At 43.1% G+C, this 27,847-nt stretch overlaps 1 protein-coding gene across 4 annotated transcripts in view; it reads right to left on the minus strand.

The window, feature by feature from the left end:
• The window catches only part of ESYT2 (extended synaptotagmin 2), a 101,442-nt gene that overhangs the window by 72,286 nt on the left and 1,309 nt on the right, over positions 1–27,847 (minus strand). The window contains exon 1 of one of the 4 annotated variants that reach the window (XM_077997841.1): positions 17,616–18,002. The exons of 2 other annotated variants lie outside the window; for them this stretch is intronic. The gene's annotated coding sequence lies outside the window, so the exon portion shown is untranslated. Of the gene's footprint in view, positions 1–17,615; positions 18,003–27,847 lie in introns of those variants that run through there. One more of the 4 variants, XM_077997842.1, reaches the window with a different exon arrangement.

The following is a 27,847-nucleotide window of genomic DNA, read 5'->3' on the forward strand; positions in this document are numbered from 1 at the left end:
AGGTGGAGGTTGCAGTGAGCTGAGATTGCGCCACTGCACTCCAGCCTGGGACTCCGTCTCAAAAACAAACAAACAAACAAACAAAAAAGAAAGAAACTAGCCGTATAAGAGCTGGGGTTGGCCAGGTGTGAAATAACAAGAAATACATATATTTGGTCTCTGCCCCTAGTACCTAACATAGAACTCCTAAAACCCTTTGTAGGTAGGAGTGCTAGGAGAATCTTTTGTTCTAATATTTGGTCTCTCATCCCTGATTCCCCATACAAAGGTACTAAATCTCTTGGAATTTCTTGGGTAGTAGGAGCACCTTTTTTTCTAATGAGGTGTCTCTTGGTGGGCTCCTGGACAGCCTCAGGATGGACAGGAGCATGGGACCAGCACCCACGCCTGCAGTGAGGCAGTGATGGACAGGAGAATGGGTGAAGCCGGCACCCATGCTTGCAGTGAGGCAGTGACGGACAAGAGCATGCAAGGAGGCGGTACCCACGCCTGCAGTGAGGCATTGATGGGCAGGAGAGTGGGAGGCGGTGGCACCCACGCCTGCAGTGAGGCAGTGACGGACAGAAGGATGGGAGGAGGTGGCACCCACGCCTGCAGTGAGGCAGTGACGGACAGGAGCATGGGAGGAGGTGGCACCCACGCCTGCAGTGAGGCACTGATGGGCAGGAGCGTGAGAGGAGGCGGCACCCACGCCTGCAGTGAGGCAGTGACGGACAGGAGCATGGGAGGAGGTGGTACCCACACCTGCAGTGAGGCAGTGATGGACAGGAGTGTCGGAGGAGTCGGCACCCACACCTGCAGTGAGGCACTGATGGGCAGGAGAATGGGTGAAGCCGGCACCCACACCTGCAGTGAGGCAGTGACGGGCAGGAGCATAGGAGGAGGAGGCACCCACGCCTGCAGTAAGGCAGAGTTGCAGGAGGAGCATGGGAGGAACTGCCGGTAGTGCCCCATTCTGTTCTGGAATGAATAGAGAAACCCTCTGCCCAAATAAGGTTTGAATACAAGTGAACTGGCTTGTGTTAGAATTTAACTGGCTTGTGTTAGAATCTAGCTGTCTCATAGTAGTGGCAGCCCAAGACATTCAATAGTTCTGAGGTTTTCGTTTATGAGTGATGATTCCAATGTGCCAAAGAAAATGAGAAAGAGAATATATCAAATTTGAACAAAGTAAATCTGTTACCAAATTTTAAAATCTGTTCACTAAGTCAAACTCTGCTTCTCACTAATACATATTCATAAACATTTGCTTATGTTGCATAAAACAGAATCTAAAGTAGCAAAAACATCACAGAGAAAGACTGGGACACACAGGGATCACAGAAAACACAGTCCTCAGTCACATAGGAACACATATTCAGTTTTAAATCTTATCTTTCGGCTTAAAAAAAAAGACTCAAATCTCTTTTAAGTTCTAATTATAAAACAAATGTCTATATTTATATTATCTCCATGAACTAGAAATAATCATTGTACGATTATTCAAGTTTCTATTATATTTGAGTTGACACCCTGCAAACATATCTTTAATGTTACCTTTTAAAAGAACAAAGGCATATTTTAGATTCTGATATGCTGCTGCTATTACCAAAGTTGTTTTGTTTAGAAAAATTAAACCAAATATACAAAGAGCATTTAACTGTGCTCCAGGAACTCTACATACAATATTTTGTTTAATCCTCACCAGAACCTCTGAACAATTAGTGGCTCCATCTAACAGACAACAGAATGCCTCGGGGGAACAGGTAGAATAAAGAGATCCAGACCCAAAGGACTCCAGAGGCCTTCCTGTTACGCCACGCTGAAGTATACAGGATGGAATTGATATAAACGGTCAAAATTTTCTTGCCAATTAAATCATATTCCTCCCATTTCCAAACATAAAAAAATTGAAAGCTAACATTTAAAACAAAAATTTAATAAAAGGAATGTCTTTCTTCAAACAACATTCTCCTTGAAGACCAGTATTAACAATCACTGAACTTGCATAGGATTTTATTGTTCATAAATTCCACGTCCTATGCACGATATAAGCATTTTTGTTTCTTTTTTTTTTTTGAGATGGAGTCTAACTCTGTCACTCAGGCTGGAGTGCAGCGGCAGGATCTCAGCTCACTACAACCTCCGCCTCCCAAGTTGAAGCAATTATCCTGCCTAGGCCTCTGGAGTAGCTGGGACTACAGGTGCCCGCCACCACAAGTGGCTAATTTTTGTAGTTTTAGTACAGACAGTGTTTTGCCATGTTGGCCATGGTGGTCTCAAACTCCTGGCCTCAAGTGATCCATCTGCCTCGGGCTCTAAAAGTGCTGGGATTACAGGCATGAGCAACCTACTGCACCAGGCTGATACAAGCATTTTTAATTACAAAAAAAAAAGTACAGCAGGCACTTGACAAGGAACGTAGAGGCCATTAGCATTGGCCGGGCACGGTAGCTCGCACCTGTAATCCCAGCACTTTGGGAGGCCGAGGAGGGGGGATCACGAGGTCAGGAGATCGAGACCATCCTGGCTAACATGGTGAAACCCCATCTCTACTAAAAATACAAAAACTTAGCCGGGCGTGGTGGCGGGCGCCTGTAGTCCCAGCTACCCAGGAGGCTGAGGCAGGAGAATGGCATGAACCCAGGAGCGGAGCTTGAAGTGAGCTGAGATTGCGCCACTGCACTCCAGCCTGGGCGACAGAGTGAGACTTCATCTTAAAAAAAAAAAAAAAAATTCCATTAGCATTAGTAACACTGAAACATGCAGTAACAATTCTGCTGACTCATTCCTTTTTAAAAATAAAAACCTAGAATAAGTTTAGACAGGTAATGTCTCAGAAAATATTAAGAAAGATGCTATACCTGAGACATTGCTGATTTAATACCTTTAAGGAAAATTTTAAAGATAAATGGATAAAATGATTCTGTTAGAAACAAAATGCCACTAAACATGAAATCATGAACTTGCCAATCAAGTTCATTTATTCAAGATTCTTCCTCATTCCAAGAAGGATTTGAGCTTTGCTCAATGCTGCGTAACGCTTTAGGCACTATTTTAAAAAGGAAAAAACAAAATACACAAAATTCTTACTGGAAGCAATGGCTGGTTGCAGGGAAGAATTCTTTCCCTCTCTTAGACCACAACTAAAGGGGAAGGAAGAAGGAATGTGAGTCACTGGCACAGCAATCGAGAGTGTGCCCTGGAGCAGGCCCCACCAGCACAGGTGGGGTCCAACCCCGCCGTGCCTGAGCAGGCCCCACCAGCACAGGTGGGGTCCAACCCCGCCGTGCCTCAGAAGGCACCTAAGTGACAGGGTCACCCGTTCATTGGCCATCTGAAAACACCAACCTTCCTACACCATGTGGCTAGTTCTACGTTAAGCCTATGAAATGAAAAAAATCTAAGCAGGTAGCTTTGTTTCCTTGTCTAAAATCAACACAATCTCAAAAATGGAACAGATAAGGCAAAAAGGACAGGAGAACCACGGTTCTACAAGAACATGAGACGCCTCTTATTAGTTACATCACAAGAGTAATCAGAAACTGGTTTCTAGAAGCGTTTAGGCAAGCAACACACCTTTACTTAGAAGCGCTCAGCATAGTACAGGTTTACCTAAGCAGATGTGGCCTGCATTCAAATAATTCGGTCTGGGGAAACACTAAAAACGTTAAATATTTAAAATGTTTTATATTGTTCTCTCTGCATATGAATTAAAGTCAGCGCAAATGGTCAGAAAGACGTGCAGAAAATTAAAACTGCCCAGAAAATTTTGGTTCACACTCAGCACAACCAAAGGGAGTCCAAGGTTCTAATACACACAGAGGTGGGGCCCATGAGAACCCAAGGCCCCATTCAGTGCTTTCCAAGAAGACTGGTACCCTGTACTGGAGGGAAGAGAAGCACTTCTGTGGGGCCTGGGGAAAAGTAACTCAGAACCACGTCTTCATAGTATCAGATTATCATGAGAAAAAGTATTAGGGACAATATTCCTGACAGTGGACGAGACTTCCAGGCACACGGCGTTTACATGTTTATAACTGTAAGGCACGAGGATCTGATGGAGCACTTGTTACCGCTCCACACCAGGGGGGATCTCTGCTCGTCCCCACAGCTGGGCTGCTGAACTTAGCAGGAGAGTGACTTAAATATAATTTGGTACCAACACAAATGTGTGCCTTCTGATCTTTGTATAATCAAATATCTACTCATCTCCCAAACTATCTGTCCCTCCTCAAGATCCTCAAATCCTACGTGCCCATCTCCCGTCTTCTCTAGAGACTTTGGTCAGTATTCATGGAAACTGAAAAAGCAGGTCAGAAATCTTAATAATTAAATGGTATTTTTTTCAAAGATACTAGGATGCTTTATCCAAATAGTTGCTTCTACAAAGAAAGTATTCAAGGTTAAAAAGGTAGAGAGGAATCTAAAACATCTGTCAACCTTGTAATAAACTGTCACAGTATGGTCAAATTACTACTTCGAATAGTAAAAGGAAATTGCACAAGATAACCATTTTTATCTATTTCTAGTCTACATAAAAAGCAGGCAATCAATTAATTCACACAGTAAATAAAGCAATTGATCTTTTCCAAAATCCACAAGATTGTAATTTTCTCTGTGGTTTACGGGCTTCGATTACTGCAACAGAGTAACTGGATACCCCAATGCTTTGGTGCAATGACAGTGCTTAAAAATCCATCTGTTTAAGGTCATTTCTTAACAGAAAGCACTTTCAAAATTCTCCCCAGGTGCTTTGTACATTAATGAGAAATTTCACTAGGAAATCCGAAAAGACACTAACGTCCCTGAAGTTTTTAACTGAGACCACACGTAGTGATCACAGTCACTCCTTGACTTTCTCACCACAAATCCAACGGTGTTGTCTACCACAGCTATGGCAAATTGTTGCTTTCTTATGACACCTAAACCCTTAACAGTTTAAAATAAGGACTCTTGCCACGACAGGGATGATGGCTGAGCCTCAGCTGTGACCACCATGGGCCCCAGGGGCACAAGGCTCTTCTGGGCTGAAGGTGGACAGTGGCAGCCGAGTCGGCGCTGATGCACACTTCGTAGGAGGGACTGGCTTACAGGGCTTCCTCACTATTTCTTCATTATACAAGTGACCATCATCTATTTTGGTAGATCAGAAAACAAAGTAAAAGAAAAGTTTAAAAACTAGGTTCATCCGAGCATACCTTTCGTAACAAAGCTGTCTAAATCACTTAAAATCCAAGTCTTAGTTTTAATTAATAAGAGAACGTACCCTGAATTTCATATGTTACATCTGACATATACTCTTCCTCTATCCATTTATTTTTTAAAGGGGTTAAGCCCCCTTTTAGTGCATGCGTGAAATTATAGGAGAATTTAAGCCAGGACTAATATTCAATGGCAGAGTTAAAATAGGGACGCCTCACAGCTTCTACTCAGGAGAACAACAGGGTATCCCTTCATGGAAACACTAATATCAACAGACTTATTTACACATAAACACATGGCCATGAAGAATATTTTTCAAAGATTTGAACCATGTTCTCACAAAATTCTAAAGTCCTTTAGACATTTTCCTGTCTCTGCTAAAAGAAAGAAAAGTCACATAATTATTTGATAATCGTGATTTAAGCTGAAGTCCTGGCATGAGTTACATGAACATAACAAATTAAAACGAGTCCAAGGGTAGGAAATCTGTCTTCTCATCTCCTTCACTAAAACACCTAAGACAATCTGGTTGTTTTTATTTTAAATTTAAATCAAATGAATATTAATTCAAATATACACGTTTATGTTTTAACTGGAATGGATTAAAAGATAGATGGGCAATTGTAGCACTGAATTAATTGCACATATTCTGTATACTATTTAAATGAATCCAGCTTTGTGTGACTATATATATAGTATATATAGTTTATTCTAATATATATGAGAAACTATATGAGATTGGAAAAACAGGGTTATTTGAAACCCTGTCTCTATTAAAAATACAAAAAAATTAGCCGGGCGTGGTGGTGGGCACCTGCAGTCCTAGCTACTCGGGAGGCTGAGGCAGGAGAATGGCGCAAACCCGAAAGGCAGAGTTTGCAGTGAGCCAAGATTGCGCCACTGCACTCCAGCCTGGGCGACAGAGTGAGACTTCGTCTCAAAACAAAACAACAAAAAAAGATTTACAGAAGTGACTGGAATACTAAAAATCTATCTACATGGATTAAGAAGTAAGATCGGATTTAAAATGGATCTGTGAATTTTACGTTTTCAAGAAATAAGTTTATATATCTCCTAGCAGCTTAACTTTATTCTCATGCAGATAGTAACTATCGCGACTTATGAGGAGGAGGTCGGAAATGTACCACCCTAAAACTTACTGTTTCCTTTTTAATTATTTGTTTGTACACAAGAAACAGTAAATAATCAGACATGTGAAAACACTAGTACTTTTTTCCTGAATATGATCATTACCTTCACTGGATGTTTGATACCAAGGTTCCAGAACATCTTTCCCAATTATAGCCTGTGTGCCTCACTGCTGTTGGATGTTACACATTCCCCATAAAGGGTCAGACAGGAGATATCTGGGGCACTTGTGGGCTGTGAGGTCTCTGTCACAACCACTCAACCACAGTTGGCGTACGAACTAATGAGCATGGCTGTGTTCCAACAGAACTTTAATATGGTCACTGAAATTTGAATTTCATAACATTTTCACCTGCCACTTTCTTCCAGCCATTAAAAAATGTAAAAGCTGTTCACTGGCCACAAAAACAAACAGGAGGCCAGGCCATGAGCTGAGGCTTGCTGCCCACTGAGCAGGACGCGCACACCCGCAAAAGGATGGCGCCACAGGATGGGGCCGTCCAGCCTCTCTCCAGAGAGCAGACCCCACAGCTCCAGGCGCAGAAAAATGTCTGCCACACATTCCTTTTTTATTACAAATACCCCAAATCTTAAAACTGGGGTAAAGAGTTTGAAAACCGAACCCACTGACCTCCAATTTGTTACCTACTACAGAAATCCCCTACTTATTGGCAGTTCCACGTTCTGTGATTTCCATTACCTGTAGTCAACCAAGGTCAGAAAATATTAAATGGAAACTTCCAGAAACAGTCAGTTTTAAACTGCATGCTGTTCTGAGTAGGGTGATGAAATCTCACTCCGTCCCGCTCGAGACACGAGCCCCGCTCTGTCCGACACGCCCTGAGCATGCTCCCGCCCACTCACCTGTGCTGTCTGGATCGTCACCTCAGGTGCCGTGGGATCACCGTGCTCGTGTCAAGTCACCTTTACTTTACTCAATAATGGCCCAAAACACACCAATAGTGATGTTGGTCATTCGAATATGCCAAAGAGAAGCCATAAAGTGCTTCCTTTAAGTGAAAAGCTGAAAGTTCTCGACTTATTAAGCAAAGTATCATACCCTGAGGTTGCTAAGGTGTAAGAACACATCTTCCATCTGTGAAACTGAAGAAGGAAAATAATTTCATGCTAGTTTTGCTGTCACATGTCAAACCTTAAGATGGAAAAGGCATTAAATTTGTGGCTGGGACCTGGCACGGGGGTTCACACCTGTAATTGCAGCACTTTGCCTATAATCCCAGCACTTTGCCTATAATCCCAGCACTTTGGGAGGCTGAGGCCAGCAGATCACTTCAGGTCAGGAGTTCAAGACCAGGCTGGCCAATATGCGAAATCCCACCTCTACTTAAAAAAAAAAAAAAAAAAAAAAACCTGGTGTGGTGGTGGGCGCCTGTAGTCCCAGCTACTTGGGAGGGGCTGAGCCACGAGAATTGCTTGAATCTGGGAGGTGGAGGTTGCAGTGAGCTGAGACTGCACCATTACACTCCAGCCTGGGTGACAGGGAAAGAGTCTATCTCAAAAACAAAACAAAACAAAAAACAAAACAAAACAAACAAAAAAATAAGCAAATAAGTTTGTGGGTAGAAGACAAAACAGTTGTTCTGATTGACAGCAACTGGGTTTGGCACTATCCTGTTTCACTGGGGGTCTTGGAAAATATCCCCCACAGATAAGAGGGGGCTACTGTAGTAAACTTTGGATCACATTAAACCAACTAAAAAATGGGCAAAAGTGGCTGGGCGTGGTGGCTCACACCTGTAATCCCAGCACTTTGGGAGGCCAAGGCGGGTGGATCACGACATCAAGAGATCGAGATCATCCTGGCCAACATGGTGAAACCCTGTCTCTACTAAAAATACAAAAAGCTGGGTGTGGTGGTGGGTGCCTGTAGTCCCAGCGACTCGGGAGGCTGAGGCAGGAGAATCACATGAACCCGGGAGGCGAAGGTTGCAGTGAGCCGAGATCACACCACTGCACTCCAGCCTGGCGACAGAGTGAGACTCTGTCTCAAAAAAAAAAAAGGGGGTGGGGGGCGGTGGGCAAAAGTATTTGTATATAAACACTTCTCCAAAGAGGATATAAAAGTGGCCAATAAGCACATGAAAAGATGCTCAACATGATCAGTTAGAGAAATACAAATCAAAATCACAATGAGATATCACTTCATGTCCACTAGGATGGTTAAAATACAGACAATGTTAAATTAAGTTCAGCCTAAAGCTGTCTCCTTAACATACTGTAAGTTTCAGCCTGAAGGTTTCCTAACTGGATGTGTGAAGAGACTGGAGCCTACTCTTAGGCCAACCATCAGGTTTTGGCCAATCACAGGCAGCCAGCTGTTCAAACCACGTCCAAATAAGGCAAATGCAGAACTGCAACCTGGCTGGCTGTTTCTGTAGCTCACTTTCTTTTTTCTGCTCATAAACGTTCTTCCACTACATGGATGCACTGGAGCCTCTTTGAACCTATTCTGGTTCAGGGACTGCCCAATTCGTGAATCATTCTTTGTTCAATTAAACTATGCTAAACTTAATTTGAGATTTTCCTTTTAACCACAAGTTTTGGTGAAGACATTGGGAAATCGGAACTCTATTTGATGCCAGTGGTAACATAAAATGATGTAGGCCCTTTGAAAATCAATTTAGCAGATCCTCAAAATATGTAAACATAGAGGTACCATATGACCCATTCTACCCACAGGTATATACGCAACAGAAAGGAAAACACACATCCACACAAACACCTGTACATGAAAGCTCACAGCAGCATGATTTATATTCGACTAAAAGTCGAAAAAGCTCAAAGGATCATTACTCGGTAAATGGCTAAACAAAATGTAGCCTTTTCATACAACAGAATTATTTGTCAATACAAGGAAAGGAAACACTAATATGTGTCACACTGTCTAGTAAGTGAAAGAAGCAGGCTGGGCATGGTGTGTCTCACATCTGTGATCCCAGCACTGTGCAAAGCTGAGAGGCAGGAGGATCACTTGAGCCCAGAAGTTCAAGACCAGCCCAACACAGTGAGGCTCCATCTCTACAAAACATCTAAAAATTAGCTGGGCATGGTGGCGCATGCCTGTGGTCCCAGCTGCTCAGGAGGCTGAGATGGGAGGATCACTTGAGCCTGGGAGGTAGAGGCTGCAACGATCACGTCACTGCACTCCAGCCTGGGTGACACAGCGAGACCCTGTCTTGAGGGGAAAAAAAAAAAAAAAAGCTCATCGCAAAGACTACGATGATGTTGTAATATTTCATTTACACGGGATGTCCAGAACGTGTCCTCCTATAGAGACGAAGTGAATTAGTGGGTGGCTAGGGTGGGCATGACAGGGAGAGCAGTGGAGCGGTCTGAGGATTGAGGGCTGATGGGTATAGGGTTTCTTTATGGAAGACAAAAGGTTCTAAGAAGAGATTTCGGTGATGGTTGCACAATCCTGAGAATATACTGTAAAACAGTTAATTGTATAGTTTAAAAGGCTGGATTGTATGGTATGTGAATTATAGCTCAATACAGCTGTTAAAAAAAATAAAAGGTGTAAGGCACAGTGGCTCAAGCCTATAATCCCAGCACTCTGGGACGCCAAGGTGGGAGGATCACTTGAGCCCAGGAGGTCAAGACTGCAGTAAGCCATGATTGCACCACTGCACTCCAGCGTGGCAACAGAATGAGACTGTGTCTCTCAAAAAATGAAAATTTAAAAAATTAAAATTAAGAACAAAAAATAAGTATCTCAATCTATAAAACACATACTGCTTTTACCATGGCCCATTTATTTTAATCAGACACTTCCCCAAATAATAACAGAACCAAATAAGTAAAGCCAGAGGACCCAAAGTAAATCAGTGGCCTAAGTCAGAGCTCCTTGTTCGTGGCTTAACCAACCAACAAAGGTACTCCAGTGAGCTATTTGGTCCTTAAAGAGCCCATGGCTCAGCTCAGTGATAAATGAGGGGCAAAGTCATTCCACTGTGGGTCCCAAATTATCTGCCAAATTAGTTAAACACTGAGAAATACATCAGAATGGAAATATTTGTTGAGACCATAAAGATGAACTATGCACGTTCACAGGGACACACAGGCGCCTGAACACAAGCTCCCGCACACCTGCACAGGAACACACAGGCGCCTGAACACACGCTCCCGCACACCTGCACAGGAACACACAGGCGCCTGAACACAAGCTCCCGCACACCTGCACAGGAACACACAGGCGCCCGAACACAAGCTCCCGCACACGTGCACAGGAACACACAGGCATGAACACAAGCTCCCGCACACCTGCACAGGGACATACAGGCGCCTGAACACAAGCTCCCGCACACCTGCACAGGGACCACAGGCGCATGAACACACGCTCCCGCATACGTTCACAGGAACACACAGGCGCCTAAACACAAGCTCCCGCACACGTGCACAGGCCGCCCAGCTCACACGCACACCTGGAAACGCTGCAGGATTCAGGGGAGGCAGAGACCACAGAGCGGGGAGTCAACTTTCTATGGCTGTTCTCCTTCTAGGTTGTGCTACAAGAGGGTGAGATCCAGAGAAATGTGGTTGGGATTCAAAGAAGCCAACAGGGTTTATGGACGTCTCAGGAGATTGGCGGGACAAGAATTGGAGTCTGGGTCAGCTAAACAACCAGAACCTGAGGGGCCAAGATCCCTGAGAGAGGGAAGTAGGAAGAAGGGTACAGTCTCTTTCAAGAGGAATTCGCTGAATTCCTAAGCTACCCAGGGCAAGAAGCTGGCCTCGAAGGAGCAAAATAGAGCTTTTGGCAAGCATGCTGTACTGAGAAAGCACAAACTGGACTTTGGGACAGACCAGGGGGCACTTAGGAAGCACTGCAGACTCCTAGTCACAACATCTGGAGGGCTGGGCCTCAGAGCACGAGGATCAGAGGCAGCCAGAGCTTCCCCTGCCACACAGCCACAGGCCGGCTCAGAACCACTCGGGAGAGGCCAGCCTGCACCCGCCCTGCCTTCCAGAGGATGGGGGAGCCTCTCTGGAGAAGTACACGCTTCAGAGCAGGGATGGGCTTGGGCTGGCTCCTGCTCACAGCCACGTCGCTGAGACTGCTAACTTCTGACGTGTGAATATTCCCACCATGGCCAATTTCAAGCTACCGAACGACTTAACTGAATGTGGAGGTGGAAGAAATGTACGACATCATGTCAAGGTGGTACCACTCAGTCATCAGGCAGATGTAAGTCAGAGCCACGGTGACTTCCACTTTACATCCACTAGGACAGCAACAACAATAAAAACAGAGAAACACAAGTGAGGGCAAGGATGTGGAGGAATTCAACCTTCGTGCATTGCTGGGGAGAATGTAAAGTGGTACAGGCATTGTGAAAACAGTTTGGCATTCCTCAAAATGTTAAACACAGACCCAACAATTCTATTCCTAGGTATATACTCAAAAGAATTGAAAATGGGTATTCAAACAAAAATGTGTACATGAATCGTCACAGCAGCACCATTCACAACAGCCAAAGGGTGGAAACAACTCGAATGGCCATCGTGGATGAATGGATAATCAAACTGTGGTTCAGCCATGTACCGGAATATTCAGCCTTAAAGAGATGATACACTGGTATATGCCACAATGCAAATGAACCTCAAAACTATGCTTACTGAAAGAGGCCACACATAAAAGATCACACACATATTACGTGCCTCTGTTTACAGGAAATATCCAGGACAGGTAAACCCACAGAGACAAAGCAGATGTGGTTGCCATGGGTTGGGTGAGGGGAAACAGGGTGTGACTGCAAATGGGCACAAAACAGGGTTCCTTTTGGGGCAGAGAAAATGTTTTGGAACCTGAGACAGGTGATGATTACACTACAGGTAAAGGTACTAAACGGCACTGAATTGTGTCCTTTAAAATGGTTTTATGTTATTTGAATGTATTGCAATAAAAATGAAAGAAATGAGCTATCAAGAAATGAAAAGACACAGAAGAACCTAAAATGCATATTTCTAGGTGAAATAAACCAATCTGAAAAGGCCAATACTCTATAATTCCAATATATGACATTCTAGAAAGGGCAAAACTGTGTAGAAAGATCAGTAAGCACAGGCAGACGGAGAGGAAGAGTGGAAGCACAGAAGATTTTTAGGGCAGCGAAACTATTTTGCACGACACTGTAATAGCTGATACATGACATTATCCATTTGTCAAGATCCACAGAATGTACAACACAGAGAATGAGCCGTACTGTAAACTGTGGGCTTCGGTTAGTATTAAATATATCAACGCGGGCTCATTAGTTGTGACAGACATAGCAAAGGAAACTGTAAGAAGCGATGTGGGGGCTCTGCATTATCTGCTCAATTTTTCTGGAAATCCAGAATTGTTTGAAAAAATGAAGTCTATTAATGTAAGAAAGTGAAAGGGAAATAAATACCTTTCCAGACAAAAATTGAGAAAATCCGTTGCTAGCAGACTTGCAGTAAAATAAATACTAAAGTTCTTCAGGCAGGAGGAAAATCATGCCAGACAAAACATGTAACAGTAAGAAGGAAACAAAGACCAAGGGAGAGCACCTCTGTTCCTCGTCCCGATTACTCTCACAGATCAAACCTGTTTTAAAAATATACGTTCCGGCCGGGCGCGGTGGCTCAAGCCTGTAATCCCAGCACTTTGGGAGGCCGAGACGGGCGGATCACGAGGTCAGGAGATCGAGACCATCCTGGCTAACACGATGAAACCCCGTCTCTACTAAAAAATACAAAAAACTAGCCGGGAGCGGTGGCGGGCGCCTGTAGTCCCAGCTACTCGGGAGGCTGAGGCAGGAGAATGGCGTAAACCCGGGAGGCGGAGCTTGCAGTGAGCTGAGATCCGGCCACTGCACTCCAGCCTGGGCGACAGAGCGAGACTCCGTCTCAAAAAAAAAAAAAAAAAAAAAAAAAATATACGTTCCTCGTCCCGATTACTCTCACAGATCAAAACTGTTTTAAAAATATACGTTCCTCGTCCCGATTACTCTCACAGATCAAAACTGTTTTAAAAATATACGTTCCTCGTCCCGATTACTCTCACAGATCAAAACTGTTTTAAAAATATATGTTCCTCGTCCCGATTACTCTCACAGATCTAAAACATTTAAAAACATACATTACTTGTCCCGATTACTCTCATATATGTAAAACATTTAAAAATATACCCCGGTCTGGCTGTCACCTCCTAACGTACTTAAGAATGCTAATGGTACATAAACTTAAAACCCAGAGAAGCTCCCACCAGCTAACAAGGTAGTGGGTCATTCACTTGCGTTGGTTTTGCTCTTCTGGGAACAGTAACCCGCCACCACCCTGGCGTCTCTGGTGCCTTCCGCAAGCACAGGTTTTATGAGCTGGGCCCAGCTCTCAGGGCACTGAGTATGGCCAGGAGGGGACACCTGACTTCTACTGGGGTGACCGCAGAGTCTCTCAGACCTTAGCCCCTCCTCTGAAAAGCAGAAATGACATATACTTCTCTTGGGGTTGTAAAAATGACTAGATTAGATGGGGCCAAAATCCCCAGTGCCTCCTCTACTGCCATCAAGAGAGAGGAGAGAGCATAGAACGCACCACAGTGCAGACCTCACAGGTCAAGGGCTGCCTGTGCTCACCTCTGACATTAGCAGAACTTGTTTCCTTAACTTTAAAACAAAAGTGGCAGGTGAGCTGTGAGGTTTCAATGACTTCCATGTCAAGAGTTAGAAGACAGCCTGCAATGAGCGCTAGGCACAGTCACCGTTTGTTTTCTCATGTGATTTCTGTTACACTCCTCCAAGTGCAGAGAGATAGCCCTTGTGAAGCTATCCACACAGTCTTCCTCCTCTCGCTGGCCTGTCACCTGTTTCTCCAGTGAGGCGCTGGCTGCTGTTGGGCTGAGTCCTCTTGGAACTTCCTTGGGTTTCTTATACCAACGTTAAAGACTGAAGTAATCTCCCACTCCAGCCCCAGCCTCAAACTACTGTTCCTATTGTTCCAGCATCATTTCTGCACCCTGGGGTTGTTGTTTACATTCCCAGCTCACTCATCTATCCACCTTCCTCCCCAAAGCTATTCCCCTGACATTCAGGTGCTCCCTCCCCCTCATGCTTAGATCTGTGTCCCCAGTCCCTCTGGATATCCCTGCCAAATGTATCTTGCTAAACCCCCGTTTTAAAACTGGACACATCCCTCTAGTGGATATCCGGATGCTGCCCTGTGTCTAGGGATCAAGCCCAACTCTTCCAGTTGTGTAACCTACAGTGCTGCTTTCTATGGTCATCTCACTTCCCACAGTTCCTAACCCTTCTTCCCACTGCACAGCTCCTCCTCATTCCACCTCTGAAAGAACACACCCTACCTCAGACACCAGGGCTACAGCCAAAAATGGAAAAAGACCTCAGTATTGAATCCAAGATGTGATCAATTATAAGCTGCACTATGTGCCACTAAGAGCACCGTCCATTAACAGTAACACACCCTTGTAAAACAAAACTGATTTCTGAGATGTTAAGGCACAGGGAAAGTGCTGGAACTGAGCCTTCCTGGCTCCTGAAGACTCCAAGATACAGGGTAGTGTGGGAAGCTGAGTAACAGCCCTCGAAAGGTGGCCACGTCCTAATCTCTGGAGTTTGTGAGTGTCGCTTTATATGGCAAAAAGAACGTTGCAGATGTGATGAAATGAAGGATCTTCTGGGGCGGAGGATTATCCATAGATAATCCATAGATAATCCATAGATCCCTAAATGCCATCTCTAGGATCCTTAAAAACGGAGGAAGTCCAGCCTGGGCAACACAGTGAGACTCTGTCTCTACAAAAAATTTTAAAAATTAGTGAATTCACTTGGTGTGGTGGTACAGGCCTGTAGTCCCAGATACTCGAGAGGCTGAAGTGGAAGGGCTACTTGAGTCCAGGAGGTCGAGACTGCAGTGAGCTATGATCACACAACTGCACTCCAGCCTGGGTGCAAAGAGCTCACTGCAGCCTCAACCCTTGTCTAAGGAAAAGAAAGAAAAGAGGGAGGAACAGAGGTTTGACAAAACAGAAAGCAGAATGGCCCCATGAGGACAGAAGCAGCTGCTGGCTCTGAAGGAAGAAGAGCCTGCAGCCATGGACATGGAATGCGGCTGCGAAGCGAGAAAAGCAGGAAAAGCTTCTCCCCAGGAGCCTCCAGCATGCACACCCTGCCCACCCCTTACTTTTAGCCCAGAGGAACTGATTTCGGGTAAGTGTGTTGTTTGAAGCCACCAAGTCGATGGCACTTTGCCACGGGCCCTAATGCATCAGCCATGTCGTCCTTTCCCGACTGCTCCAGCAATGACACTGACATCCACGGAGCATTTCTTCTGAAACTTTGCTTCACACACGGCACCATTCGTGAATAAGTAAAATCAATTCTTTCTACTAGTTACTGGATAAATTCCAAGATCTTTATATGTGTGGAAAAAATAAGTAGGAAGAGCATTGTTACTTCGTATTGGATTATATTTGGGGTTTTGGTTTCAAAATTCCAGCACGCAGACATTAATGTAGACGGTGTTAACAAATTTTAGATACGCACTTACTAGCCATTTAAAGATTTGTAGCACAAATGAAATAAATTAATGATCTCAGTAGGCAATTCACTTCTAATTGTGTATGAATATCAACACCAGCTTTATATAACATTTTACAAATTGGGTACAAAGTATAAACCAAAAACAAAATTCTAAGCTCCCAACTATCTGAATAGCTCCTCCTCTCTGCCAGGAGCTTTCCAAAGTTAACCTGTAAAACTACTTCAGACCATGATGGGGGGGCGGGGCGTCGGACGCACCTCATTACCACCGACACAGACCTTAAGACTGACAGACTCTTTAAGTCTGACAGGAAACATTTACCATCTATTCTCTCTGAAGCCTGCTACCTGGAGGCTTCATCTGTACGATAAAACCTTGGTCTCCACAAGGTAATCCAGACATTCCTTTCTATTGATTCCAGGTCTCTAGATAGTAACTTAACCAACTGCCAATCACAAAAAACTCTGAGTCCAGCTATGATCTGGAGCGCTCCCCACACTAACCCGCTTCCAGCTGTCCCACCTTTCTGAACCAACGTACCCCCTTCCAGCTGTCCCACCTTTCTGAACCAACGTACTCCCTTCTAGCTGTCCCACCTTTCTGAACCAACATACCCGCTTCCAGCTGTCCCACCTTTCTGAACCAACGTACCCCCTTCCAGCTGTCCCACCTTTCTGAACCAACATACCTGCTTCCAGCTGTACCATCTTTCTGAACCAATGTACCCCCTTCCAGCTGTCCCACCTTTCTGAACCAATGTGCAGCTTGCATGCATTGACTGATGTCTTATGGATCCCTAAAACTTACAGGTCAACCGCCTTGGGCACAAGTCTTGAGACTACGTCACCAGCATCCTTTAGCCCTGGCAAATAAAATACTAAATTAATTGAGACTTGTCTCAAATACTTTTGGTTTACAGACAAAACTAAATGCTTTAACAAATATGTAACAAAGTCTCATAAGAAAATGGAAGGTGAAAGTATCATTCAGATTAATAATTTTAGCAATTTGATACTGGTTCTCAAAACGTGAGCAGCATAACCAAAAACTAGCATATAATATATATTCCAGTATAATATTTATGGCATGAAGCAAGTTAAATAATGTTCTCCTCCCACATCACTGGATTTATTTTCTACAGAGCCACCTTACTCTGGGAAACTTAAAACGTGTCAATCCCTCAGACATAAACAGAAGGAAACAACTCCACATAGAATACACATTAAAATTAAACTATTACAACTGACCCCAAAATAAGATGTGCACTTTCAAATTCCCACTTTTTAGTCACTAACCAGCACTTATTCACACAAGGAATTTAATGAATATTTGAATAATTAAATGTTGTATGCACAAAATGTAAAATTAACTATCATTATCTACGGCATCAGGGTGACTACTGGAAGTGGAGTCAAGAAAGATCAGACTTGTCCTTGGAACAATATTTGTTTTAAGTAAGAAGATACACAGCAAATCAAGACAAGGAAGAGGAGTGACAACGTAGGCTCCTTGGATATTATTTTAGGGATATACAGAGAGGAAGAGAGAGAAAGTGAAATTTTAAGGCATACACACTTGCAAGTGTTAATAATAACAAAGCATTATGGTAGATAAATTCTTAGCAACAGTGTAAACAAACCACAGTGGAACAGAAACAAAGAAAAACCCCGGGGCTCATCTGTTCCATTTCAGCAGCAGTGGGGGAGGGAGGTGGCAAAGGCCACACCAGGACTTGCCTGCAAGCGGAGCACTGGTCACAGCTGTGCATCTCCGGGCCTGTGACTCAGATGACTGACCCGAGGACATGCCTCGCTGCCCACCCATGTCCAGTGTGCTCACTGGCCTCTCCCCATTCCAACCTCACAACCGCAGCACAGAGTCAGGCTCAACCCCCATGAAACCGAAGAGGAAACAAGGTTCTAAGAGTTGTGCCTGACTCACCCAAGGGCAGGGAGTTAGGAAGGGGTGGGTCTCAGGGCGCAACCCACACCCACCAGAGCCAGAGCCTGAGCCGTGGGCTCTGCGAGATGGTGGGAGTCTTAAAGCTAACCAGAGGCCAGTGGCCACACCTCAGCACACCCTACAGGGATGAAGGGCAGCCCACTCACACGGGCACTGGCCACATGATAGGTCACGTCCAGGCAAGGACACACCAATTCAGCAAGTCATCACGGGAACCTCAAAGTAGCCATCACTCAATTGTGCTACACGAAACCACTGCAGTTAAAAATACTTGTAACTGTTAGCAAACTTTAATATACCAACACAGCACAGGGGAAGAAAAGCAATCCGAAGTTGTGACTCATTATGGAGGGAATGCTTTCTTCCAAAGGTTATTCAGATAAAAAGAGACAGGGAAAAATCTTCTGTCTTTTAACATCATACCATGCAAAAACAAACACTGCCTTCCATGGCCAGACTTTTGCTTATACAATTATCACGTCAGTCTAATGAGTTCAAAAATAATTCATATATCCTAGACACAGATCTAATAAATAACTCAAGTAAATACGTTTTCATAACTTAAAAAGAGCAGGAAATTAAATATCTCAAATTCTTTTTTTTTTTTTTTGAGACGGAGTCTCGCTGTGTCGCCCAGGCTGGAGTGCAGTGGCCGGATCTCAGCTCACTGCAAGCTCTGCCTCCCGGGTTTTTACGCCATTCTCCTGCCTCAGCCTCCCGAGTAGCCGGGACTACAGGCGCCCGCCACCTCGCCCGGCTAGTTTTTTGTATTTTTTAGTAGAGACGGGGTTTCACCGTGTTAGCCAGGATGGTCTCGAACTCCTGACCTCGTGATCCGCCCGTCTCGGCCTCCCAAAGTGCTGGGATTACAGGCTTGAGCCACCGCGCCCGGCCTCAAATTCTATTTTTATCTCTTCTCATTATATCATATCTCACAATCTAGTTTTTCAAATGTCTATCAGACATCATTTAAATAAAGTCTGGTAGTTCCACAAGACAGATGATATTGCAATAGTCAAAGTCATATTTCTGAAGAATAACATAATATCCATAATATAGCATTTAAGAAAGGAGGATACTGTACACACACACATATATCCAAACATATCATTAAAAGATTAACAAAATCCACAAAATGTTGCTAACGTTATCACCAGTTAGTAGAATTGTAGGTAATTTTTTTCTTCTTTATTCTTCTCCAAAGCTGCTTCTTCAGTGAGCATACTTTCTTCTTTAAATCAGAAAAAATATGTTTTTGAAACCTGTCCAGCCATAAGAAATGAAGAAAAATACAACTGCATGTTCATTAAATATAGAAAGATAAAGGGGGACTTCACTGTGTAACTGAATAAATTAAAAAAAAGAATCAAACTCAGTTTCAATGACAATTTTACAAGTAATAAAGAAAGCACAATGAAAACCATCATACTAGTATTTCCACATCTGCTGTTGGTGTGGTTATCACTAATGCCAGTATGCAATCACCAGGCACAAAACTAAAGCTGTTATCCGAAAGGACACTGCTGCTGCCATACACAAGTGGATACACGAGTGCACGTGGGATGCACTTCTAACTTCGTATTGATACTTTCATCTAGTCACTGCCGCAATCCATTAAACCCTATTCAATTTATACTTTTCTACCAACTACCATTATGGATGGTTTGGTATTATGAATGATCTTTTTCATATATTTTTTCCTGGATTTTAAAAAAATGAACATGTATTACTTTTACTAGAAGAACGAGGGAGAGTCTAGAGAGATATAAGGCAATGGATAAAACATTTCAATTATAAGGAATAAGTTCAAGACATCTATTGTACAACACTAACTATAGTTAGCAACAATGTAATATATTCTTGAAAAAATCACTAAGAATAGATTTTCTAGTGTTCCACCACAAAAACATGGTAAGCCCATGACATAATGCATTTGTTAATTAGCTTGATTTAGCACATTCTACAATGCATACATGTTTCAAAACATGTTGAACCCAATAAAAATAATACTTTTATCAGTTAAAAAAATAACAATAGCCAGGTGCAGTGACTCACGCCTGTATTCCCTCCCATGTCTTCGGGAAGTAGACCGGGAGGATCGCTTGAGCCCAGGAGTTCAAGACCAGCCTGGGTAACATGGGGAGACCCCCTGCCTACAAAAAATTTTAAAAATTAGTGAGATTAGTGGCACATGCCTGTAGTCCAAGCTACTGGGAGGCTGAGGTGGGAGGGGTGACTGAGCCAATAGGTTGAGGCTGCAGTGAGCCATGACTGTGCCACTGCACTCCAGTCTGGGCAACAGAGAAAGACCTTGTGTCAAAAATAAATAAATAAAAAGAATTGAAAAAAACCTACCAATTCATACTATGACTAATGCTAGGATTAAACAGATTTGTTGTGTTATTGCAAGCTAGTAAATTTCTGAGTTTAAGGCCTTGTCTCACACATATTTTGTGTCACTAGCACCTAGCACAGTACCTAGAACATAGCAAATGCCTAATAAATGTCCATAAATTCATCAAGACTCATTTTTAATCCTTACATATAAATTGGATTAGTTTCTTAAAATATGATCCAGGAAAAAGTTCACAAAAATAAATAGTTTGCTTTAACAAACATTACAGAACTTTAAAAACAGTTAAGAAAAATAAATGAAGAAAAAAATCAGTGACAGGGAGAAAGACTCTGGAAAAACCTCTGTAAATAAAAGATGCTTTATGGAAAAATGATCCCATGCAAAAGACAACTACCAGCATATTCACTATCTGTGTAAGAACTATGCCCCACCCAATTCCAAAACAACAGAAGGTGACTCAGTGTTCAAGACACAATAAGATCATTGAGAGTAAAAGAAGATCCGTCTGTTTGAAGAAAAGTGCGACAGGTACTCCCAGCTATTACAGCAGTACAGGGCCCAACAATCCAGCAATCATTTTGGCTGTGAGTTTTCTGGTAGCTACAGCAAGAATTGAAGTATACTGCATTGCACAGTAGCTTTCCTTTTCTGATTTCACAAGCTTAGATCTGAACACATCACTACTTTCACCCCGTCATGTCCAAACTCTGTCTGAAAAGTACGACAGTAATCACGCCCACATCCCTGCACCCTGTAAATCAGAACTGCCCTGAAGGCCTGGGCCAGCCATCCAGAAGGAGCACTTGTACTCCTCACCCGTGGGGACCTGGGCAGGGGTCTAGTGGGACCACTTCCATTCCTCACTGCTGGGACCACAGTAAGTCCCAAGCTGAGCGCAGCCTTCTACCAGGTGGAGGAGTTACAACCCTATCAGAACTTCCATGGAGCTCCCTCCAGATGAGATGGCCCAGAAATCTGCCTTTGCAACTGTCCTCCACACGCTCGTACCGTTGCCACTGAACAGAAGGCCCCATACCCTTCAGTAAGAATAGAATGTCTTCCCTAACATGTCCGTAAGTTTATAACACACCCCCTTACTTACCATCAAGCCCTCCCTGCCCCTTTCTTCTGAACCACCGTGACAGGGCGCCATCACCACAGCCGCCTCCCAGGTGCTTGTTCTAACTACTCTGAGAAGAGTCTAAATATGAAGACAGGATGACTTCTTACACTTTTGTTGGCACAACACTCTGCATACAGTGGGTCCTTACATCTCTAAATGAAGACATAAAATTCCTCCGAGACAGAATTGTCACGAAAACTAAAAAAGATAATGACTTGCCAAACCACAACAAAATGCAAAAGACCACAAAAGACCACAATGTATTATATAATACATGATAAAATTATGTTCTGATAGAATATACCTAGTATAAAACAAACCAATCCATAAGCTAAACTACTCAAACATAGGTGGTGACTATATGCTGATACCTTGAATCACAGTTACGAGTTTGGCATAACTCACAGAAACAAAGATTTAAGGTTTTCATATTTTTGAAACATGATTTCTATTGTTATGCAATTAAAATTAATATTTGTTTAAGCCAATATAGTACAGTATCAGTGTTTAAAGGACTATTATAGGCCAGATGTGGTGGCTCACACCTGTAATCAGAGCACTTCGGAAGTGCTGAGATGGGAGGATCACTTGAGTCCAGGAGTTTGAAACCAGCCTGGACAACATAGCAAGACCTTGGCTCTACTACAAGGATAAAAAATGTTCAAATAAGTTTATAAAATTAAAAAATAAATAAAAATAAAGTAATATTAGAACTGGGTACAATGGTTCACACCTGTAGTCCCAGCTACTCAGGAGGCTGAGGCAGGAGGATCCCTCAAGCCTAGGAGTTCGAGGCCAGCCTGGGTAACACAGTGAGACCCCAGCTCAAAAAGTAAATAAAGTAGTATTAGGTTTAAGTTAAAAACATTTACCTAGTTAAAAACATTTAGTGTACTCCAGCCTGGGCAACAGAGCGAGACTCCATCTCAAAAAAATAAAATAAAAATAGACACTGGATTTTTTTTTTTTTTTTTTTTTTAGAGATGGAGCGTCTCTCTGTCGCCCAGGCTGGAGTGTAGTGGTGCGATCTCAGCTCACTGCAAGCTCCGCTTCCCAGGTTCAAGCAATTCTCCTGCCTCAGCCTCCCGAGTAGCTGGGACCACAGGCACACGCCACCACGCCCGGCTAATTTTTTGTATTTTTAGTAGAGACGGGGTTTCACCATGTTAGCCAGGATGGTCTCCATCTCCTGACCTCGTGATCCACTGGCCTCGGCCTCCCAAAGTGCTGAGATTACAGGTGTGAGCCACCGTGCCCAACCCCTGATGTCTATATTTTTTAACAGTGCTATTGAGATATAATTAACATACTAGTCAATTCACTCATTTAAAGTATACAATTTGATGGTTTTTAGTATATTCACCACGCCTACTTCAAGGTTAAAGGCTGTGACCAATGAGGAAATCATGAAAGCCCACAAGAAAGATCACAGGTTCACCAGGTCTAACAATAACACTGTTCCACAGCTGATCTTCACAGGATGGAAATTTACATTTATGAATACGTACTTATAAAATATATTATAAGTGTATATATTCATATAAAGTATTTATATTTCAGTCCTAGCTCCATATCCTCCCATCCTTAAATGTAGAATAATACTAATCTTAATAGAAGTTTTACTAAATCCACAACATACAGGCTGATGGATGCATATATCCTAAATTTAAATCTATTTTTTAGCTTAAACTAAAAGCCAGATATTTACTGCTTTAATTTTAGCCATCTTGGGGGATTAATGTTCTAACTGAATGAGGCTCTCAGACCACAGAACTGAAGCAACACAACGGTCACATCCTTTCCCTTCTGTGCCGCAGCCGCAGTGTGGGTGTAAACAAGAAACCCCAGGCAGCACCCTCATCCTATCTGCAGCTACGACGAGGACTCCAACACTTCTTCAACCACATGATCGCTTGGATTCAGGTACTAAAGTAGCACTTGTTTAAAATAGCGAAATTGTGGCTCCTGAATTAGCTATGCCAACTATTTTCAGTTACAAGTCTTCACAACATTTTATTAAAGTATTAAGTGAAGATTAACACGAAGAATAAAAAAAAAAAAAATTTGCCCTTTCTTTACATGAGACCACAGTGCATTATTTTCTTTTGTTCGTTTGGTTCTCAGACTACACATACCATATTTTGGCTAGAGTTAAATTTTCCTGAACTTCCCAGAAGGGCAATGGGAAGAAAGCTCTCCCCAGAGAAAGCTCGTATACGAAAGTACAGAACAACATAACCAAGGAAGCTAATATGCTTTAATTCTCAATAATCCAAGTATGAGGTGATAAAAGACCGACTGTCAGAACAGTTGAGTAGTATTATCCATGACAGTATTATCCATGGCAGCCACAGAATCAGCATTTAGTGGTAATAATAAAAGCACGATAGAGTCAGACTTTATCCTATGAAGATCTAGTATTTTCAAATAAATAAAAATAGCAATGAAAAATTGCCCTTATTCATCTCTATAAAAACTCTTCAAGAATCTTCTTCACAGTCCTGAGCATGGTGGCATGCACCTGTAATCCCAGCTACTTGAGAGGCTCACGTAGGTGGTTTGCTTGAGTCTAAGAGTTCAAGACCAGCCTGGGTAATACAGCAAGAACTTCCTCTCTTTAAAAAATAAAAAAGGCTGGGCGCGGTGGTTCACACCTGTAATCTCAGCACTTTGGGAGGCCGAGGCTGGTGGATCACCTGAGGTCAAGAGTTTGAGGCCAGCCTGACCAACATGGTGAAACCCTGTCTTTACTAAAAACACAAAAATAAGCCAGACGTGGTGATGGGCACCTGTACTCCCAGCTACTTGGGAGGCTGAGGCAGGAGAGGTTGTGGTGAGCCGAGACCATGCCACTGCCCTCCATCCTGGGCAACAGATTGAGACTCCATCTCAAAAAAATAAATAAATAAATAAATAAACAAATAAATAAATAAATAAATAAATCTTCTCTTCACCCAGAGTAGTCTAATTGTCCAGGGCCCATTAACACTGGGTAGACATTTAAACAACAAAAAGCCCCGTCCTCAATTCATCCAGCCTGCAAAGTCTTTCCCCTAAACAATTGGAACATAACTGTTTATGGGAAAATAAGTGAAGAAAAATAACACTTTATTTTAAAGCTGTAAGACCAAACTTACAGAATTATCACAGTTAAGTGAAAGCCATTTTTCATATCCTAATAGCCTAAATCAGGAAGAGTATATATTTTTTCTCAAAGTATTAACACTCTTTATCTCGTTTCCATATCCAGCTTCAGTTTTTACTCAGTAAGAAGAAAAGCTGCCAGTGAATATATACAAAAGTGAAGTGAGGAAATCAGTATCTCATTAATTCATGTTTTCCTATGTTTCCACTCTGCTATGAATTAATGGTTGTCAACGACATACTATGAAAACGAGTACAGTCTTTGGGATATACAAATATATCTTGTTCAAGGCAAAATATCAGCCCAAAGTTCAGAAACCCCAAGAATCAATGTATGTATGGTAAAAATCAAAGTATTAGTAATATTGGCCAGGCATGGTAGCTCACACCCGTAATCCCAGCACTTCAGGAAGTCTAAGTGGGAGGATCCCTTGAGGCCAAAAGTTTGAGAACAGCCTGGACAACATGGTAAGAACTCATTTCTAGAAAAATAAAAACAAAAACAAACCCAAAGTGCAAGTAATATTGAAATCTTAACTTTTCTTATTCATAGTTTCTTCTATTATTGATGTGCTTTGACCTCCCCCCTCAAAACCCCTGTCACACAGCAGAATTTCAGGCACATTTCGAGACCATGCAACCTGCTGGTTTTATGATGAAAACAAAGTATATTATATTTTTAATAAATATCATAAAATAGATACATAAGTATACTTTAAAAGATATTTTTAAAATCTCTCTAAAACTGTGAACACAATCACTGTCAAGTTTCATGTGAATCCTTCAAGAAATGTCTTAAGCAACCTAGGCACATTGAAGTCTGTATGTGTGGGATTATGAGCTCAGGCACAAATTTGGAATCACAAGTAAAACATTCTGGAGAAAATATAAATTCTTCATGAGGTGAACACCATGGTTCATCAGTTTAAGTCACACAGATTAAAAACTCAAAAAGAATCTTTGGCTAAATTACATTTGTATTCTGTTTTTTTCTTATTTTTTTTTTGAGACGTTGTCTCGCTGTCGCCCAGGCTGGAGTGCAGTGGCCGGATCTCAGCTCACTGCAAGCTCCGCCTCCCAGGTTCACGCCATTCTCCTGCCTCAGCCTCCTGAGTAGCTGGGACTACAGGCGCCCGCCACCTCGCCCGGCTAGTTTTTTTTTTTTTTTTTTTTTTTTTTGAGACGGAGTCTCACTCTGTCCCCCTTGCTGGAGTGCAGTGGCCGGATCTCAGCTCACTGCAAGCTCCGCCTCCCGGGTTCAGGCCATTCTCCTGCCTCAGCCTCCTGAGTAGCTGGGACTACAGGCGCCCGCCACCTCGCCCGGCTAGTTTTTTTGTATTTTTTAGTAGAGACGGGGTTTCACTGTGTTAGCCAGGATGGTCTCGATCTCCTGACCTCGTGATCCACCCGTATTTTTTAGTAGAGACGGGGTTTCATCGTGTTAGCCAGGATGATCTTGATCTCCTGACCTCGTGATCCGCCCGTCTCGGCCTCCCAAAGTGCTGGGATTACAGGCTTGAGCCACCGCACCGGCCTGTATTCTGTTTTTTTTCTAAAAAAAGGAATTTCAGGCTAGGCACAGTAGCTCACGCCTGTAATCCTAGCACTTTAGGAGGCCGAGGCAGGCGGATCACGACGTCAAGAGATCGAGACCATCCTGGCCAACATGGTGCAACCCCATCTCTACTAAAAATACAAAAATTAGCTGGGCGTGGTGGTGCATGCCTGTAATCCCAGCTACTCGGGAGTCTGAGGCAGGAGAATGGCCTGAACCCGGGAGGCCGAGGTTGCAGTGAGTTGAGATCGTGCCACTGCACTCCAGCCTGGCAACAGAGCAAGACTCCATCTCCAAAAAAAATAAAATAAAATAAAAGAATTTCAGTTCTTCAATATGGCAGCAATTGCATCTGTTTATGTATCACAAGAAAACAGTCTGTGTGGCCAGGCGCGGTGGGTCATGGCTGTAATCCCAGCACTTTGGGAGGCCAAGGCAGGCGGATCACGAGGTCAGGAGTTCGAGACCAGCCTGGCCAACATGGTGAAATCCTGTTTCTACTAAAAATACAAAAATTAGCTGGGCGTGGTGGCGCGCGCCTGTAATCCCAGCTACTCGAGAGGCTGAGGCAGGAGAATCGTTTGAACCCTGGAAGCGGAGGTTGCAGTGAGCCAAGATCATGCCATTGAATTCCAGCCTGGGGGACAGGGAGAGACTCTGTCTTAAAAAAAAAAAAAAAAAAAAAAAAGAAAATCTGTGTTTCACAAAGATTTTTAACAAGCGAATTTGATATTGGCCAATAACCAAGTTCTATGAAAGTCAGCATCATCACTTCCTGCAAATTTCAGCATTGATTACGTTGCTGTTTTGGTAATGGATGGTAATGGACTCTATTTTTAGCTACTTTTTAACATTATGCATCGTAGTGTAATATAGACACAAAATGTCACTTTAAAGTCCTTTTCCATTTCCAAAGTGCACCTCTTCTGTTCTTAAGTTTTTCCCACCTCGGTTCCTCTAACTTCCCGTTTTCTACACGACCCTCAATTTTTCCCACTGCTAGCAAAAAGCTGCACCATGCCAGTTACCTTGGTTCTCCAAATACGACTGTCCCTCATGCTCACCACGCATCGGCAGAACTGTGCATTCCCAAGTCCCTTACATTATATTCTTACTTCAGTTGCAATCTGTCGTCACAAAGTAGCATCTACTATCTTCTTGTCCTGGGCACGCCTCCTTTCTAATTCTTGTTTGCCATCTGTGTCATGCTTTACTTCTCACTGGAAACAGGGACCTTTTCTCCTCTAAGGGAAAATGACCCTTCCGAAACCCACTGCTGGCCACCTTCACCCCAAAGTTTACATTAAGCCTAATGGAAGCATCATTAAAATCCTCTTTCTTGCAGTGTGAAACTGTGACGCCAAGTCATGGCTAAGAAAGAATTAGGGAACGACCAGAAAAAGATATGAAGCCAACTCTTCGTGTCTATAGTCCATAAATATATGGGGTAAAGAATTGCCAGAGTTAAAAATGAAATAACACTATGACTCTTGCTATTGCTGCAACTCTTCCAAAACTTCGTGCCACACACACACATTCACACTGGACTCAGGTCGACCCCATATAAAAATGCTCAGTCTCACAATTATACTTGCAAAAAAGTGAAACAATCTTTCAATTATCTAATATCTCCACATCTTTCGGGAGATACTCACTGCCCTTGAAATGTGTCAGAAACAACCAAGACATGAGTGAGTCCTCTTGGGTAGAAGAAAAAGTTAACTTCTCCCCCACCAGCTGTCATTACATTTTTTTTAAACCGAGAGAAGGAAAAGCTGAAGCCACCTGGAGCATTTCCAGGCCGGCAGGGCGTTGGGAAGGAGCACGA

The sequence above is a fragment of the Macaca mulatta genome, chromosome 3 (assembly GCF_049350105.2).
Source record: "Macaca mulatta isolate MMU2019108-1 chromosome 3, T2T-MMU8v2.0, whole genome shotgun sequence".
NCBI lineage: Eukaryota > Metazoa > Chordata > Mammalia > Primates > Cercopithecidae > Macaca > Macaca mulatta.